Consider the following 19,706-nt stretch of genomic DNA (forward strand, 5'->3'; position numbering starts at 1 on the left):
TGGACAAGTCAGGGTTATTTCCATGGGACAGACCAGTTCTCATCATGTCTCATTCTGCCAGTAAGCAAACACTTATTGACACCTGCCATGTTGGCCACTTAATTATCTCCATGCATCACCTTAGTTTTTTCAGTACTTTTGATATCATTTAATTTTATGCATTTGACCTCAGTTTCATTCAAACTGGTCATCTCACTCCTTTTTTTTTTTTTTTTTTTTTAACATTTTTTTGTTTCATTTTTGCATGAGCATTTCCTTCTACTTATAATACCTCCCTCCCTTCGGCTATTTTAAATCTGGCTAATTCTTTGAGGCTTAAATCAAGCCCAATTTCCCCTCTGTCCTTAAATGCCCTCTTAAATTTATCTACCCACTGCAGTCATGGTCTTCCTCCACTAAGTATCGAGAAACTGCTCCTACTTATTTTGCCTCTCAAGCCCATAGATCACCATATCTGGACTCATGCCCTGTTTTGTGGAATCCCCACATTTATCAACCACAGCTATACTATACTGTGCTGGGTGCTTAGTGACTGTGCAATAAACGCTATTTGTTAAGAAAACTCTTACATTAATACAAAATTATTTTGAGGAATGTAGTGAGTAACTGTAGGCTAGACACTGTGCCTTTCTAAACGTTAGAGATGTTATGCGATGTTACGAGTATAGGTATGGTGTTTAAAGCAGGGTTTGAATTCTCGCTAATGTTATTTAATTGGTACAGAGTCCCAGGAAAGCATCTATTTCCTCATCTGTGAAGGGCAGATAAGACATCCTACTTCATAGAGATGTCTGTGTTGAGAATTCCAAGAAACACAGCTTATGGAAGACTTTGCATAGGATCTGTGAGCACAGTGACAGGTGGATTGTGCAGGGGAGGCTGCCAGGCATCTGGGTTCTACATACCAAAGTACATTCCAATTAAATTATGATAAGCTTTAAGTCAAATATGACATATAGTTATTATTTGCCATTGCATTCTATCACCCTCTATTAGTATTCTTATTGAACTTGCACTGTGCAGATGAGGAGGTACAAGGTGACATTTAGGAAGGGTTGGTGAGCAGGCTTTTCTGGAAGTTGCATTTGTCTGTAGGCTCAGGGCAGGGGAATCATTCCCATGGAAGCCTGGAAGAAGAACATTCCAGACAGAGGGAGGTACATGTGAAAAAGGCCAGAGACAGAAATGGGCTTGAGGTACAGAAAGGAAGCCAGAGTAGCTGGAATGTAGATGGTCATGGGGAGACACACAGAATCAAGATGTCAAAGGACTTGGAAAATCTTTGAAAGAAATTGAGATTTCATTCTAACTTTAGTAAGAAGTCAATGAAGGGTTTTAAGTAAAGGAGTCATCTGGGAGCTGGTGTTCCAGGTGGCCCCCAATGATCCTTGCTCCATGCTCACTCCATGGGCCCCACACTCGTCTATGTATAGTAAGACTTACCTGCCCACTAATAAGCTCTTTCAGAAAGGGCAAAACATGTCTTTGGGGACTCTAACAGATACGGGGATTTTGCCTTGGTCTCTCTTGGTTCGTTTACTCAGAGGAGGCTGGCTCCCATACCATGAGGACACTCAAGCAGTGTTAGGAGAATGATTTGTCAAAGAACTGAGACCTACTGCCGGTAGCCAGGAGCATCAACCACCTTGGCTGTGGACCCTCCAACCTCAGGGAAGCCTACTGATGACTGCAGCTAAGCCAACATCTTATGTCAGAATCAGAACCACCTGGCTAAGGTGCTCTCAATTTTCCAATCCTCCATGAGTTCAAGGCCAGCCTGGGCTATATAGTGCATTTGAGGCCAGCCTGAATTGCATGGTGAGACTATCTCAAAACAAAAACAAAACACAAAAAACAAAAAAAGACTTCCATTTCTTGAATTCCTGATTCTCAGTCACCGTGTTAGACAATAACTGTGTATGTTCTTTATCTTAAGCTGCTGGATTTTGGAGAAAAGTATTATGCTTCAATATATAGCAGATTTAAGTGATGTTATCTCATCTTGATGTTCTGAACTTGGGCAATTGGATGGGCAAGAAATTTTGGGCAGAGGGAAGAAGGAGAGCACTGGTGAGCTTGAAAGCGTCCAGTAAGTAATGTGGTGGCTTGAACTGTGAGTGGTGAGGGAGGGTCAAGTTTTAGTGGAGTTAATGTGGTGTTGATGGGATTGCTGATGAGGCACCCTGTGTGGGCACTCAAGGCTGACTTTTTTATTCTGTGTCTGAGGAACTAGGTGGATGCTGGTGTCATTGACTAAAAGGTGATGAATCACTGTGTAGAAGGAAATCATACTCCAGTAGGCACCACAGAAAGAGAGAGAAAGAGAGAGAGAAAGAGAGAGAGAGAGAGAAAGAGACAGAGACAGAGACAGAGAGACAGAGAGATAGAGAGAGAAATACAGACAGAGACAGAGAGACAGAGAGAAACAGAGAGCACAGAAGCAGTTTTTCTGTCACCTACAGAGTACAAATAAGAACTGTCTAGGTTTCAATAAAAACACCTCAGTTAGTCCCTTGGAACTGCTTCCTTCTTCTCAATTAAGTAGAAGACAATTAAATTAGAGTCCAACTTCGAGGAGTTCATTATGCCTCATCGAAAATGATAAATGACTCTTGGTGACCTTGTCACCCCGCCAACGCAGTCCCACCTCATTTTTCAAAGAGCTAATGAAACGATGGATTCTCGCTTTTCAGTAGCAGTGCCAATGAAAACAGAATATACACTGTGACCTGTGAGGAAGTGGAGACAGAGGCAGGGGAGAAAACCCACCCTTGACATTTTGACAGTTGACCAAAGTGACTTTGAAGTGCAAACTTGAAAAAAAACTATCTACATATTGATTTCCTATCTGTTCCACTGCTTTAATTCAACTGTGCTTGGCATGAAACATTGAGGTGTGTGTGTGTGTGTGTGTGTGTGTGTGTGTGTGTGTGTGTGTGTTTTCAGGCCTGCCCTTTCTCCTTGGGAAGAAAGTAAGAAATAGGGGAAAGAGAGGCCACAAGATAATAGGTGGTGATTTTCAGTCAACATAGATATCTATTAGTCACTCTGAACCAGAGAACTGACTTGACTTCTATGCGCTGCTTGGCAAGGAAGAGAAAAAACCTGGTTGCATAACCTGGAGGCTGCTGAAACAAAGGGTTAGGAGCAGGAGCTTTGAATCTTGGCTTGAATACTGGCTGCACCCTCTTCTAGCTGTGGGGCTATCAGCAAGTCACTTAACATTTCAAAATCTCAATCTCTTCATCTGTAAAATGGGAACTATCTTATTGTTCAGGCTGGTTACGAAGATGAAGGAAGATTATGCATATTAGATACTTCACTCCTGCCAAGAGCAGTCAAGAGGAGTTTGCTGTCTTTGCTGGTGCATTATTCTGATCCCATTGTTAAATTTTCTTTTCCTTTTTTTTTTACGGAATGGATTGAGTGAGTCTTCTGATTATAGAGGAGCTCTATTTAGAATAAATAATTGAAGACAGGGTTCAGCAAACATTTTCTATAAAGAGCTAATAGTATATACTTTAATCTTTGTGCATCATACAGCTTTGTTAGAACTTCTCACCCTGCCACTGTAGCCTACAATTAGTTATGGACAGCCCATGAACAATTGTGTATGGCTACGTGCCAATAAAACTTTGTGTACAAAAGCAGATGCCAGCTGGATTTGGTCTCCTACCCCTTGATGGAGGAGACAGAGCTGGGTAACTGTCATTTCAGGTGTCCTGCATATAGTAATACTATTTGCATTTCTTCTGTTTACATTGCTTCTACAACTCTCAAGTATTCTAAGGGGTGTCTTTCATTTATCATCACGGAAACTCTGAGAAAGGCATCATAACACCTAATGTTTGCTAAGTGCTTAATATGCACACAGCACCATGCTAAGTGCTTTGTAAAGATCATGGGAGGCTACATAGGTTAAAGTGGGTCCAGGTTTTTGTTCGCTAGCTGAATAAACCTCAGCTTTCTCATCTATAAATGCCTTTATAGTCATAAAGCTCTTAGAATCATGTCTCACATAGAAAAATTTTTAGGGAAATGTTAAATAGCTCCATTAATCATTACAACCACATAAGAAAGACTTATCATTGTCCCCATCTCACAGACCAGGAAACTGAGGTGCAGGAAAGGGAAGTACACTTCCTGAGATTATCAGAAGGTGCTCAGTAAGGACATAAATTGAAGTTTGATCAACTGCAAAGTCATCTTCGGATGGAAAATTACTGTGTCACAGGGGTAATCATCACCCTCATCTTATGAAGGAAGAACTCAAGAAGCAGAGAAAAAAAGTTTGCTTGAGTGTGAACCAATGAACAAAAGAGTCAAGACTTGAATCCTAATCTTTGCTTTGTGGTTTAATGGCCAAAACTCTGTGTGATCCATCAGGGATCTTGGAATGGACCCCTGTATAGTAAAGATGACTGTAACAGCATTAAGCCAGAGAGATGGGTGAGTTCAGGAGGGAGCATTGTGAAGTACAGGATGAAAGGAGGGAGGAAAGAAGAGAAGGTGGGATGATCATGTGCCTGGAATTGAGAGCTGATTTGCTGCTCTGCTCCCTTGGCTAACTCTACCACCCTTGAAAGAAAGCAGTAGCTTTCTTTCTGATAGCTAACACTACCACCACTGAACGTGCATGCATGCTTCACATTGTGCCTTATTCTCCAGGCATAATAGACAGAGGATTATCATTCCATGTTTGAAAATGGACAGCTGCCCAAAGCCACTCAGTTTGCAAGCAAAACATCCAGAATTGGGGGCCAGCTCTTCAGAGAGCAGCTCTCTCCACATGCCATAGTGACATCACCATGATCTTATTGTCAAGACCACACCAGGCACCTGACAATGGACTGTGAAAGGATGAATGGAGAGACCTAGAGATTTCCTAGGCCCAACCTGGAGCCCCTTTCCTAAGACCTCAGACAAGTCCCTGTCCTAGTCTCTGTCCTAGTCTGCATCCAAGAGATCAGCAAGAGTTAAATAGATTAGGATTCCCCAACACACTGAGTGTGGGTATACAACAGGGCTTTAGGAAGCTAGAGCTTTAGTGGACATTGAATCACCCAGGGAAGGTAATTCACTTTTAAGTTTCACCCTAGTTTTTAATTACCTCAAGAAGAACACCTCCGTGTCATTCACTCAGTCATTTGTTCGCGCATCAGATGCCCATTGAGAGCTTCTAGTAGATGCTGAGCACATTCTAGTGAGGATGAAACAATGAACCAAATGGAAAAGATGCTGTTCATGAGGAGTTCCCACTCAGGAAGGCAAAGGAAGCTCAGGTAAGAAACAGATGGATCAACAGGTAATGACAATATTGTAATAGCATAAGTTACAAAAAGGAGAACAGGATGAGATGCACATGGCAGGGTGGCTGAGGCATAGAAACACACTTTGGAAATAAGGAGATGCAGCAAATGAGAATCCAAGGTAATGGATGTTGAAGTCATACCCAGCAGGTGTTAAAGTCATTAAGAATGGTCCAGGAAAGAGAGTAAGGAGGGAAACTGTGAGCGGAGTTAAAAGCAGGGAGCAGGACACTGGTTTAATGTGGTCTGTGCATCCTTAAATAAGTCTTAAGGAGAGCCTGATGACAGTCATGGTGCCTTGAGCTTCAAGCATGCATAGTGTGAGACAGAAGAGCAAAGCCACCCCCTCGGGGAGGCGGGAGAATTGGAACTGGACCATTCATACTCCCTTCCAGGGAAAGACTTGGTGCCTCTCTGCTGGTGGTGCTGTCCATAGACCAGCTTCAGCTATTGGTTTAAGAGTACAGAAGGAGGATCACGTCTCCCAAATGCAACTACCATATCTTCCTCTGCCTCATTCAACCTTGTCGCCAGCTCTTGCACAAATGCTGATCTCTACTAAATTTTCTGCATGCCAAATTCCATTTCAGCATCTGTGTGTGGGGAACACAACCTGGGACATTTCAGGACTACCAAGATTTGGAGGAGGTGGGTGTAAAAGAAAAAAAGTTTCATGGTACTTTCTAAAGACAGTGAAAAAGACTTTATTTGAGGAGGGTTACTCCAATGGGATTTCATAGGGAAGAAAAATCACAAAAAAGAAAAGTGAGAACTTGTAGTATAAGAACAATGGTAGGATGAATGTCAGTGGATAGAAATAAAAGGAAAATTCAAAGCAGCAGAGAGAATCTGGCTCAACCAAGTAACAGGATCCTTGCTGAAGACAGCATAGGGCCGTGGTTGTGAATCTGTGGCATACGTGCTGTAGCAGGCTGTTTGTAACACTGAAAGCTCTAAAAGGTTCACCATCCCTGGGCTGGGGTGTTCAGGTATCACCCAGGGTGTGGGGTTGCAGGGTGAGGAATCTGATAAGGTATGTGCTATGCTTGTGAAGGGATTCTGACTAACCTGACGGTTGTAGTCAGGGGTTGTATACAGAGAATAATTAGAATCAGGACATGGAGTTTATAGTATTACTTTTATAATGGTCACTAGGAGTTAACACAATAAAATGCAGGAAATCTATCTGCAACATCAAAGACATAGAATATTTAGTCGAGGGTCTAAATCCCACAGCAATGTCCCACATGAGTCTAGATGAAAACCCAAAGCTCATGACAATGCCTCCCATGAGTCTAACTGGAGATCCAGAGCCCACAAGGACTCACGCCAGCCTCTTTCATGGATCCATGCTGGAAAGGCACAAAGGTCATTGGTGGAAGCCAGAAAGTCCATGCTAGCAGGGTGAAGGAGCTGTGCTGAGGGGATGAGGGTTCTATGATGGAGCCAAGAAGTCACACTCACAACAAAGACCAGTGCTGTCCTGAAAGGCACCACAGCCATCCTCAGCGACACAGAGGCCCTGAGCTCCTTTGACGACAATCAGTCAGGTACATGCCAGGAAGCCAGTGTGACGAGTTCATCCTGGAGACCAAGCAGCACCCTCTGGAGCCAGGAAGCAATGCTCGATGTGAGGACCAGAGCTTCTCCAGGAGAACCAACAGTTCAAACAGCATCTCATAGGAGAACCCACAATGCCTCAATGCAATAACGCATTAAAGCCTCAACGCCTTAACAACCTCCCGCTCCTTTTCCACCTATTTATGCTGGCAACTTTCCTCAGGTGGAGCATCTTCGCTCAGTGCCATGCTGCTGTAATCCAGCCCAGCGTTAAATTGACCACCAGTTCTTAATCCATAACACTGAGTTAGTGGGATTTTTGTAAAATTAGGCTCTTGGAGGGACGTGGCCAAGAAGAAAGTCTTGGTCACTTTGAAGAACAAGTCAGGGAAGAAGTTAGCTGAAGACAGACTGTGTCCACAGAACACTGTGGCTTTGGGAACAGAAAGCACAGAAGGGAGTTGGGTCTGGTTAAGAGCTAATAGTCCAGGTGAACTTGCGGGGGTGTGGTGGGGTGGGTAGAGGTTGAGCTTTCGTAGCAGTCGCGCTTATGTCAGGGAACATGTGAAGTTGTTTTCTAGTCCTCACTGATTATTTTCTCAGTCAAACTTCACTTTACCTCAAAGTTATTGATGGATTAAGATTTTTAAAAAATTGATTTTACAATTTCTTAGCATCTCCCATGGGCGATTTGACATCCATTGCTGGTTTTGTCTTTTTCAGTATCAATGATATAGGAAAACCTTATTTAACATTACTGATCTCATGTAACTTTCATAACAGCCATATGAGGTAGGTAATAGTATTATTGTCCGTTAAACAGATTGGGAAAGTGAGACTTAGAATGATTTGCTTCATGGTTACACAGTTGATACCTTTGGAAATCTGACTTTAACTCCAGGATCAAGATATTCTGAGTTCTGTTATCATGGTGCTACATTCTTTGTGTTGGTTCTCATTGCAGTATTTACTCCAATAACTCTGTGGGTTCTCGGGTCACCTGTCCTCATTTTTGTTGTAGAGCTTTGGTCATTGTCATAATTCTCAACATTAGTGATGGACAAGGTCCCTAGCCTGTCTTTGAGAACCTTTTTCCTCTGATGGGGATTTTTTAAAAATCAGGCTTGTGATTAGGTGAGTTAAATTCCTAGCAGTTTTGTGTTCTGTATTTCTTAGAAGAAAGTCCTGGCATGAAAATTTCTCTGTAGCCATTCTAGAAAGAGGTGATGTTAGCTTGATCTGAAGTACATACTGTTTTTTTCCCTCTGTCTAAGTCATAATTTCTGACATTGAGATTAAAAAAAAATCCTCTTTCATCCTGCTTTCTGCTAATAGTGTTGAAGCAGTCCACTTGCCTGTAAATTCATATAAAATGTTTATTTTGCAGTAGTCATTTGAAACCCTCTTCCCAAAGGGCTGCCATGCCTGGCTGTCTTATATACACTTAGAATAAATGGCATTTTACCTTAGGTACAATCAGTTTTTATCGTGACAGGAAGGCTGACTGAAAAGCCTAAATTAGTCCACAACATTGTCATCAATATCTACTTTTAATGAGATTTTATTGTTGGGAAAAGGGAATGTATTATTTGAGGCTGGATCTGGAAAATGTTTTAAAATCATCTTTCAAAAATACTGTTGACATGGTGCTGGTGGAATAAACGGATGTGAATGGGAGGATTATTTTGGGGAGGATGCAGCATACAGAGACTAGTAATGTCAGTCATCTAGGCAAGGACTGAAGAGTGGGAGAGCAGACTGCAGAGGGTGGGAGAGGAACTCTGTCTTTGCAGGAACCCCATCCATAGGGTGTGTTTGGGGGACCCAGGGACCCTCCTGCAGGATGGATTGAGCCCCCAGCAGAGGGAAGCTCACACACACCAGGAGCAGATGAAAGCTGTGTTTGATTCTGGATCCTGCCCATGCTGTCAGGCCAGGTGGCATTATTCATTTAGTGCCGTTCCATACTTTGCAGGAAAAACACAGCAGGCTTATAATGCTTGAGTTTTTAAACATTCAGAAGGCTGTGATGCTATAAATAAGCTTCCTGTGTCAGAGATTAAATCAACCAAGATGCCTGCCATGCCAATTTTATTTCTGAAACAACGTGTTTTCACCAGAAATCAAAATACATGTTAATCCTTCCTTCTGACAGGCTAATACAAGCCCTGAAAACCACAGAGGAGACTACTGAGAAAATGTTAGGCAGGAGAAGCCATGTCTGCACGGCTTATCTGTTGGAGAAGGCTATCGTCATCCCTCCACTTAGAAGTCTTTTGCCTGACTTGTGGAATGGTGCTGCAGAATCAGGATGGGGCCATGATATTTTAATTGGAAAATGCTTGCTATTGTGCCTTGGATAAAACAACCCAGAGGCTGTGTCATTGAAATGACTAGTGTCTATCCAGGCCAACATCTATTCATACTTCTTTGGTAACTGTAGCCCAGTTTTCTCTGAGAAACCATCTTGCCTCCATTCTTAATCTGTAATGGTTCTGTGTGTGTAATTCTATTCCCCTGCTCTGGTGGTGGAGGTAGTGGCAACCAGTAAGACCCATCCATCTTTTTATTTGGTCATGTCAATTGGTACAGAGGTGAGTCAATGACTGAGGTAGGCTAATTGGACTGTGTTTTGGACCTTCGCTGGAGCAATTGGGGAAAAGGGAGCTCTTTTTTTCCCCTGCCAATCTTCACTGTTGCCACCTGATCACCTGAGATGGAAGCCAAATCAGAATGAAGCAGAGATGAGAGATGGAGACAGATTCCTGATGACATGATCAGAGCACCTGGATGTAGTTCTGTTCGAAATGAGCTGCATCCCTAGACTTGTTTACATGAATAAATTCTATTCATTCTCATCAAGAGTGAGTTGACTTTCTGTCACTTAAAATTGAAATTGTCCTGACTCATTCAGGGGTTCTGCTGGTTCCTTCAGCCAAAGTGGTCAATTTAGTGACAAAAGGTATTTATGGGTTTACTAACTTGTTGCACTCAATTTCTTCTAACTTAGTGAGGTTTAATGGTAGGGCAGCAAAGAACAGATTCTACTCCAGTGAAAAAGTATGGCCACAGGATGCCCAGGAAGGGCAGAGAATGACCCTGAAAACCCGAGTATGGTTGCTGGTCAACAACTGCCAGAAGCTTCAGGTGGGATCTGCACCATCTTGGTAGGAGATTGATTAGAATCTTCGTCTCTCCAAAGTAGTCGTCTTTGGGAGTATCTTTAAAGGTTTGATAAGTTTTTACTCCATTCCTCTAGAGAAGATCACATGTGCTCATTCCTACAAAGTTTTCTGTGTCATTTTGGATATAAATTTTTTTCTCGTCATTTTGAGTGGGTTGCAGTTCACAGGAACCCACCATGGATGCTACAGTATTCCAAATCATATGTTAAGATTGTGGACAGATTATTTATCTTTTGTAGTTCACAAGAACTCTTGTAAATGATACACAAGGTATTATTAAAGTATATGGTGAATATTTAAATTAAAAGAATTATTACAGCAAAACACGCATTGCATCAAAACACTCCCTCCTCATTTTGAACACAGTTATTTAATCATTCTTACCACTTTCTGAAGCAGTACTGCAAGTCCGCTGTTTGAGTGCCTTCTCACAAAAATATGGTGGATGCTATTGAAGGTGTCATCCAATGGAAAGACAGGCTCGTAAATACACTGCAGTGTCTTCATCTACCTTATTTGCTGGATGTGACATTAGTCAAAATGATCATGAAAGTTAAGTGTTTTGAATTAGTTCAGGAACTGAGGAAGGTAAGGCAGTGCAACTCTAGCCAGTCAGGAAAGACGACTTCCAGAACTGCTTGAGAAAGTGGCAAGAATGATGGGATAAGTTTGTTCAAAGTGATGGGGAGTATTTTGAAGAGGATTAATTGTAATAAGTATTTTACTGTAATACAAATTTTTAAAAAGTGTAAATGTCCACTGTAGTTTTTGATCATACCACCTAGTTTGTTGATTGAGATTTTTGAAGACATGCTATATTCCAGACATGTATTTATCAAGTAGTATTTAATTATATTTTTGCACTGACTCTCTGGGGTAGATGTTATTACTATCCCAACTTTCCAATGAATACTTAGCAAGAGGGAAAGTTATATAGCTTGCAGGTGAACAAAAATCTACATTCAAGACTAGACAATGTGAGAGGTCATGTTCTAAATTATTTTGCTGATTTTATAAATTACTATTAGGTCATTGTGATTCTCAGTCTATAATAGTTTAAGTTAAATTCATCATGATTCAGCGTTAGTGTACTTCTTCCTTTGGAGAACATGATATTATATGGCTCTAATCCCAAATTAGACATGATCTATAGTAAATTACTTAGTATTTTAGACTCATATTTTTTTATAAGAGGAATGTGTTAGTGTGTCATTATTTTTCCACTTTCATTATTTTTAAATTTGGGAGAAATACCAAAGGAAAACATGCTTATAAAAACTCAACATACACTCACCAATAGTAATAAAGCCTCTTTTTTATTTAAAAAAAAAAACTCAACATACAAATAGAAAGTAGTGAGCAAGGACAGTAAGAAAGTTGCCCTCAGAGTCTCCTGCTATGGTCTTTTCTCTCCAGAGATAATTGGTTTTAAAGTTGGGTGTGTATTTTTTCCATGAATGTACAGTCTTCTCATAAAAAATGAAAGGAGTTAATTTTGTTTTTTCCAGCTTTACTGAGGTACAATTATCAAATAAAAATTGTACATACTAAAGATGGACCATTATCTATATTATAAATATATATATGCTAATTGATAGGCTCAACACCTGTCTCCTTCCCTCCTTCCCTCCCTCCCTCCTTCCTGCCCACCCGTCCACCTGCCTGCCTTCTCACCACGCTCACTCTCTCCCTCCACTTCTGATGAGGACTCTTAAGATTTAATCTACATTTGTCCATGAAATACAGTATTACTAACTATAGCCATATTCCTTGTACAGTTTATTAATTTTGGGGACAGGCTCCACACCAGCCTTGTCTGGAGTCACTATGTACCCCGGCTGCCCTCAAACTTAAAATCCTTCTGTTTCAGTCTCTTGAGTGCTGGGAATAAAGATGTGCATTGCCGTGCCTGACCAATTTATATTTTAAACATTAATAAGTTGAGATTCACACATCTTGTGCCTTTTCATATCAATGGTACATATAGGTTACAGTGCTTTAGATGGCTACATTTAACCCACAAATATGGATGTATATATTTTGCTTTGTTGTTCCCTAACTGATCAAAATATTCAAAATATTTTGATAAAATAGATTCCAGAAGAACTGCATCTTTATGCTAGAGTAAATGCATGAGAGAGCACTTTATTATTGAAGGGATTCCAGGGAAATATCCTAGAGCTTGCTGGCTTTGGCTCTTCTTCCTGTGCTTAAGATCATTTGTGCAGGGGACGATGTGCCTTGTAGTTGCTCTGGTTGTCACACTCCCACTGGAGTCTCCTTTATATTCAAGAGCTCATCTGAGTCCTGTCTTCCCTTGAGCAGTCCAAAGCTTGTGTTTACTGTGGCAGACTCTGAGCCAGCTTCCCAAGCTGAGCACATCTCCCCTCTGAGCACATGCTGCACACCTGCAGACCTCAGCTGGGGGTTGGGAGCTGCTGCCCAGCCAGGCAGTGACTAGTAGTGCCCTCAGCAAAGCCTACAGCCAATCACTGTCTGTTACAAGTGAGAGAGGAAAGCCATAAGAATGGTTATCTGAGATGGTGATGCTGGTGATACTTACTTTACAGCCTTTTAAAACATCACTAATTGGCTCATTCCTTTAATATCTATTTTAAGGTCAGCGAATAGAAGCCATACATTGTGACTGGAGTTAGAGATACTATTATTCACTGTAAATACAAGGGTACCCTTACTCATGGTGAGCCTAACCCCGTTACAGTTAGTATAGGATCTTCCTCTATGCAGTTTTAGCTCATATTTTTGAAATACATTAAATAAGAGGTATGTTTGAAATGGTGCTTTAAAGACCAGAGTTAATCAACCCAAGGAACAGCAACAACAAATTTTGCTTACAAAAAGCAAACTGTTGCAAGGGTAATATTGCAATGGTAAGTCAACATGGTATTAAAAACAGAAAAGTTAAATCTAATGATGTTGATCAAAATTTTCCTCCACCATAAAATTGTCTCTTCCACTCCTGCTGAGAGCATCAAGTGGCTCCATTTTTCTCTGCACAGCTGACTGGTCTAGGATTGAACCCGTGTTGGTTTTGTAACAGGAGGACTAGGGGCGGTAAAGGGGCGCTCTTTGGGGTAGCCTCATTGGGAAGCACTAAAAAGGAGAAATGATGTCCAGGCACAAGGGCAGGAGGAGCAGAGAAGGTCACACTACAGAGAAAGAGGGAATGAAGCTGATAGAGGTGAGAAGAGCACTATGAAGCCCTGTAAAGAAACAGGGAGCTGGTGAATTCGTTGCCTTTATGTCAGAACCTGAGATTAAGAGCTTGTTTTACAGTTTCCCCAAGCTGTCCCTGAACCATTTCAACAAATCCTGTTGGACTTTTTCCTTTTTGGGGAGTGAGGACGGAGGGCTGAGCTTCAACCTCAGCCCTTTTATTTATTTATTCTTTTGAACAAGTTCTTGCTAAACTGCTCAGTTACCCGGACTGGCTTGAATCTGTGTTCCTCCTAACTCAGTCTCCCAGAGTGCTGGGATTAGAGGACTGTGTCACCATGCCTGTCTTTTCCACTTTTGTTTGGAGGTAACCTGAAGGTTTATCTTCCTAACAACCACCTTCATCTCCTGGTTTAACACAGTACTCCTGCCTGCCTTTGTGCTATGGAGAAAAAAGACAATAGAGGAGCTTCTTGTCATCCTGTCCCCAAAGGCTAAACACAATACATTCTTGGGAGATATATTGTTTGCCTCTATCTGTCATTTCTCTGGTGGCCTGATTGTTTTGGAAATGTGCTGGCACTCTGTGTCTCAGGGACTCCTGGAAGAAAGCTCAGTTTGGATGATTTCTGGACCCATTTACTCTTCAATTAGGGAGTCCTGGACACAGACGTTGAATGAGCTGCTCCCCACTGCCCTCTGCCGAGTAGAGATGGAGCTATGGCTCACTTCCAGTAGAAGCATTCTCAGGAATGCTTCTTTTGAAGGCTCTACTGTTTCCCTCAGAGAGACAGACAACTTGGACATACCTGCTGAAACCAGAATTATTTTCATACCTGTCTTGGGGCTTAAAGTTAGTCAGAGAGTAAGGAAATTCCCAGAGAGTTTCTGATCCTTAGATGGTAGCCAAGGTGGCGAACCAACTGAACCTTCCAGAAAAAAACTTCCTCTTGATGACTAAGAAAACTGAGGGAGATGAAAACAAATCTCTATCTTTTTTATAATCACATAAATGGAGGCATTCACAAACACATTTAAAACATCTTATTGTTGGCCTGCTGTCGCCTGAAGCACATACGCATCTGTCTCAGGGAAACTGGGTGACCCTGGATGCAAAGGATTGGCTTTCTTGGCTATGGGAGTTGACAGAACAGCTCATTGTTTCCAGGGGACTCTGGCAAGATGAAGTGCTATGTTTCCCACAAGCTTTGAAAGAAATGGATTTTTTGATGAAAGATAAGTTTAAAAAGAGGGAGGCATCTTCTCTAGTCTCCCCAGACTCCTCTGTCTTGTACCCATGCCCTGCCCATCGTTATGCAGCCAGGTGACAAGATACCCTCCCTGCTTCCCTTGAGGATACAGTGTGGATGCCTTCACCCTGGGAATTCCCACACCTCAGGGGCTCCTTTGTTGGTTTCCTCTCTCACCATTTTGCATACAGTGCTGAACAGCAGGGAACTGAGGCTGGCATTAGGCGAAAGTCTGGTTTCCTTCTTGGTATTTATTCCTCCTTCTCTTCCCCTCACCCCTTTCCTTTAGATAAGCGCCTTCAGCTGCGTATAAATTAAGTACATTCTTGTGCTTTTGCGGGTCACATCTGGGATATTCTGGACATCTCTGGAACATACTCTGAATTTATGAAACCAGTAATTTGCTGCTCCCAGCTTATAATGCCTGACATTGTCACTGTTTGCTTAGAGTTTTGGTATCTGACATTCTTAATGTTAAGGTCAATTTTATTGATACTGAACTCCATGCCCTTATTTCTTTCCCCATTGCATTTTTTTTGAGGCACACATAGAGAGGGTAACTAATCTTAATATCTTGTGTTCACAATTCTATTTAGCATGAAATCAGTAACTGACATATTAATTATAATAATCTGTTAAATATACTTTACCTACATGTTAATTATGGGAGACCATTCTCATTTATTTCTCTGGGTAGCCTATTAATTCAACCCAGATGGTACAGCTTTGTGAGATGGTAGCACTGAGCATTTGCAGAATAAATCACGTTGCCAAGATACAGCAGCAAAAATGTTATCACATCTGAATAAGCTTTAGTATGATATACCCATGAAAGAAAATTTACCTATTACTCATAGACTGGAGCTTAGTTATAAAAAAGGATCCATATACCAAATCTAAAAAAAGGTTTTTTGGACATATAATGGTTTCCTCTAAAAGCGTGGATTCTTTATCTAAGCTCATGCTCCATAAATGAGAGAGAGAAATGGAATCCTGACACAGTGAGCTCATCATAATTTTGGGAAGAGAGGCAGCTGTGCTTTTCTAGAACATTCTGATGTCAAGACTGGTGTCACTGAAAGAAATGCAGAAATATCCCTTGCTGCTCCCTCCACTTCCCTGTCTTCCTTTAACTTCTTCCTGGATGCTAATAGCAGGTCCATTTTTTGGGACTTCTCTAGTTTGGGTCATTTTTTCTTTTTCCATGCAGAGGATCACATATTTATGTTGAGGAAGCATGCTTACCTCCAAATAGAGATGATTTTAATGATAATGCTTGGAACTGGACAAGAGAATGTCAAGATTATATTTTTTTCTGGAGAAAATCTGGTCCACTGGCTAGAGATACTGTCTATTTGGCAATGAGGGACATCATTATTTATTTATTAGAAACTTGTGTTATTCCTTGGGAGCTGTGGGTAATGAGACTTACCTGAGTTCTGCTTTCATGGAACATTTGATCTGGGATAGATAGTTAAACATAGTTATAGCATGATTACAGGAACTGTAACTGTTTGAGGATATGGCAAAAGTCCCCAACCCAGACCCAGGAGGAAGCTCAGAGGAGGATCCCCAGAGCAATACATTTTATAACTTGTTTCTAAAGGATGAGCTGCAGATAGTTGAATGGAAGATTTTGGTCTAGGTATAAAGAACAGAGTCTTCAAATAACACATCACAGGAGGAAAGGGAATTGGTGCACAAGAACACACATTTAGAGATGAAGGAGAGGTTGTGGAGTCTTCCAAGAGTTAAACTAAGTAAGTGTTCAGGGGCTGGATCCCAAGGGTTCCTGTAAGCAACAATTAGGCATCATCTTGAGGATATTGGGGTGGTGATAAGTTTAAGCACTGATGTGCTATTGCCAAATTTATATTTTCAGAAATGTAAATTTGTCATTCTAGATTCAGAAAGTATAAGATATAGAGACACTGTCAAAGTAAAAGATGGTGGGGAAGAAAGACAGCCTTTTTATTGTTACTCTGGCCTTGCCTGAAACCTTTCTCTTTTTTAAGGCCTCTCCAGGCATCTCCAACCTTCACTAAATTCTCCCTTCTTTGAGCTTTAACAGTAATGCTTTATAAATTATTTCATAGTTGAAAATAGGCAAGAGTCAGGACCCTGACTTGCTTTTCCACTGTGTAATCAGGAACAGGTATATCTGTGTCTGCCATGATGTTTGAGGTTGCCTCCTAACTTCTCCTGGGTCTTTGACCAACTTGTCATTCATGATATCTATGGCTACTTTTGCTCCATATTTACAGGGAAGTTATATATTGTGATTGTTCTTTGATCATTCAATTTAAAAATGGCTGTCCCCTCATTGTCTGTCATAGATTCTTGCTTCTCTCTTTCATAGCATTGACCACAATCTACAGTTAGAGGTTAATGTGATTTGTTTCCCTGTTTTGGTCTTTTCTGCCTGTCTCACTAGATGTTAAATCTTATCAGAGTGGAAAACAAGTCTGTTTCCTTTCCTTACATCCTGAGAATGTAATACTGTGCCCATCTGACACATACTAGTTGTGAAAAAATATCTTGATTGAGTGACTGAATTATTATTATTTTTTAATTTGAAGGTCCTTTAAATTTTGGGATCTCAGAATACTTTAAAAAGTTTATAGGGAGAGATGAAGAGTAGAGTGTACAAGTGGGAACAATAAACCAAAATGTGCCAGTGTCTAGAAAGTGGCCTCATATATCAGTGATTAGAATTTATGCAAGTGAGCTGGGCACTTCGTAAACCTTCCAAGCCCACTGGAGAGAGAGAGAGTAAATGATGGGGACTGTAGGACAGTGGTGGAATTTTCGAGCCTCACAATAATAATTCTAATAAGCACATGAATTTTAGAATTGGTTTTGGATTTTCGATTCTGTCTTTATTTGATTTCAAGGAAATAATCAACCTTCCTTCTATTCTTTCTTCCCACCAACCTACCTTCTTTTGTTTATCCAATCAATGAAATATTTCTTGAGGGTATGACTCATCCTAGGCTCTGGATCTTTGTGGAAAATGACTTGGAAAAGTAGGTGGATAAGCCCTAGGATACTAAGAGTAAAGTGTACCTCTGCAAAGAAGGGTGAGGAGAGAGGCTTCAGCAGAAAGATTCCTAGCAGCAACACTGTGTTTATCCAGGTTTGACCCCTGGCTTGTCTTTTGAAAAAGATATTGAGAAAGTATTGGGTACTGACACAGCTGCTGAACCCTTGGAAATCACAGCTGAGCCCCACTGGCTGGATTGAACATCAACCAGAATTCCACATCCACGACATGGTTAAGAGGAACTTCTAGCTGGGGAATATAAAATTGTAAATGGCACAGATAACGTCAGTCTGAGTTACTGTTTTCAGAATGACACAGATGTTAGGATAAGGGAGCATAAATGGAAATTAAAGAGAAACAAATTCAGAACAGATGTCAGGAAGCATTTTTTTCATGCGGAGAATCACAAATGTGTAGAATGGCCTACCAGGCTCGATTGTTAAGGCGAAGACACAGGGGACATTCGAGAGCTGATCAGATGGCATCATGGGGGAATTAAGCAGTAAAAGAGGAAATGAGCATGCATACGGCAACTGGCTTTCAGCTAATCCTCAGCAATGTCCATGTTCTTATGTTCCTGATGCTCACACACTTACCTTGGATAAGCACACATCGTTTCTTTGCTTTTAGTTTTCACAGATTGCACCAATCTCAAAATAGTTATTTTCACATCATAAAGATGATGTTGGCAAAGTGAGGGGATGGGGAAGAGATCCTTTCCTGCAGTTCTGCTTTGGAGAGAAGGCATTGTCATTCACAAATCGTGCATAGAAAACAGCATTTAAAATGCATATCTCTATTTAACACCAAAGAGTAGGGTACCATCATGAAGTAGCCAGCACTCTGTATCATCCTATGTAGCTGAAGTTCTAAATGTCACTCCATATGACCACCAAAGAATCCTTCGGATGAGTCCTCTAGGCCTTTCTCTATTTCTGTTCCCCCAGTTTATGATTCCATGGTACCCAGCTCTTTAAAAAAATATTATATGTGGGACAGCTGGGGTTTTAGTTCAGTGGCATAAGTGCCTGTCTTGCAAGTGTGCAGTCATGAGTTCGATCCCAGGTACCAAAAAAAAAAAAAGTAAAATAAAAAATATTATATGTGGGACAGAAGGAAGTTACTGGTTGTTAACTTTTGAAAAACAGTTACTGAAAATAGTTTGAACTAAGGATGGGATAACAAAAAATGTGAAACTGATTGTGCCTTTAGAGAAGCCTCTGAAAGACAGTAACTAGATGTGCTTTTAATGTGGTGTCACCTGAAGGATATAGCTTATGCTAGTAAGGAGAGAGAGAGAGAGAGAGAGAGAGAGAGAGAGAGAGAGAGACAAAGAGAGAGAGAGAGAGAGAAGTGACTCAATGCCCAAGGGAAGGTAGTTGAAGATTAAAAAGTTGAGTAAAACCTCATTAATCTGGACCTGCTAATTTAGAAAGTATGAATAATTCAGACCCACTGGCTGGGTTAGAGTTTACCTTTCTACTAGAAATGGAAAAAGGGGTTTGCTAAACAAATTAATAGTGTAAATAGGATTGAGGGTAGGGAATATTTAACCTATCTAAGAGAGCAAATTGTTTTTACACATACTTAGAATAACCATCTGCACAGGAACAATGAATAGATCAATTATAAGTAATCCTGGTCTATTCACTAATCTTGTTCTGCTGAGTGTCCATACTTGGCAGAACTTTGTTAGCATTAGAATGAAACTGAACAAGGCGGAGGGGGGGGGAGGGGCAGCTCTGGAAAATTCCTGTTTAAGGCATGTAGGTGATTTACCTTGTCTTTCTTTTCATAATTTACTTAAGACTTCAAAGACCTCTTAACAACCCTTCCTTGGACCCTACTGGTGGTCCTTTTGTCTATCAGACAATGGAGTTGAGAAGATGGGAAAGCTAACTTGTAGAATGTAGGTCTGAGGCACAAAGACAAGTAAGGAAATTTGTTGGATAGCTTCGTAGCTACCTTCGTAGCCACTTAGAAAGAATGGAGGGTACAGATTTGGAAGTCTGAAATCTAAGAGTTTGCAAATAATCAGCATTGGAGACAGGCATATTACTTATTCTTTCTGGGCTCCAGTTTCCATTTATAAAATCATGACCAAAGGTATTAAGACTTTTCCAACTCAACAATTTCATTATTATCATCTATCCTCCTCCAAGGCAACTTCTCATTAATAAAA

The sequence above is a fragment of the Cavia porcellus genome, unplaced genomic scaffold (assembly GCF_034190915.1).
Source record: "Cavia porcellus strain 051 isolate PalLab524CR breed Dunkin Hartley unplaced genomic scaffold, mCavPor4.1 scaffold_4, whole genome shotgun sequence".
In the NCBI taxonomy this organism is placed as follows: Eukaryota; Metazoa; Chordata; class Mammalia; order Rodentia; family Caviidae; genus Cavia; species Cavia porcellus.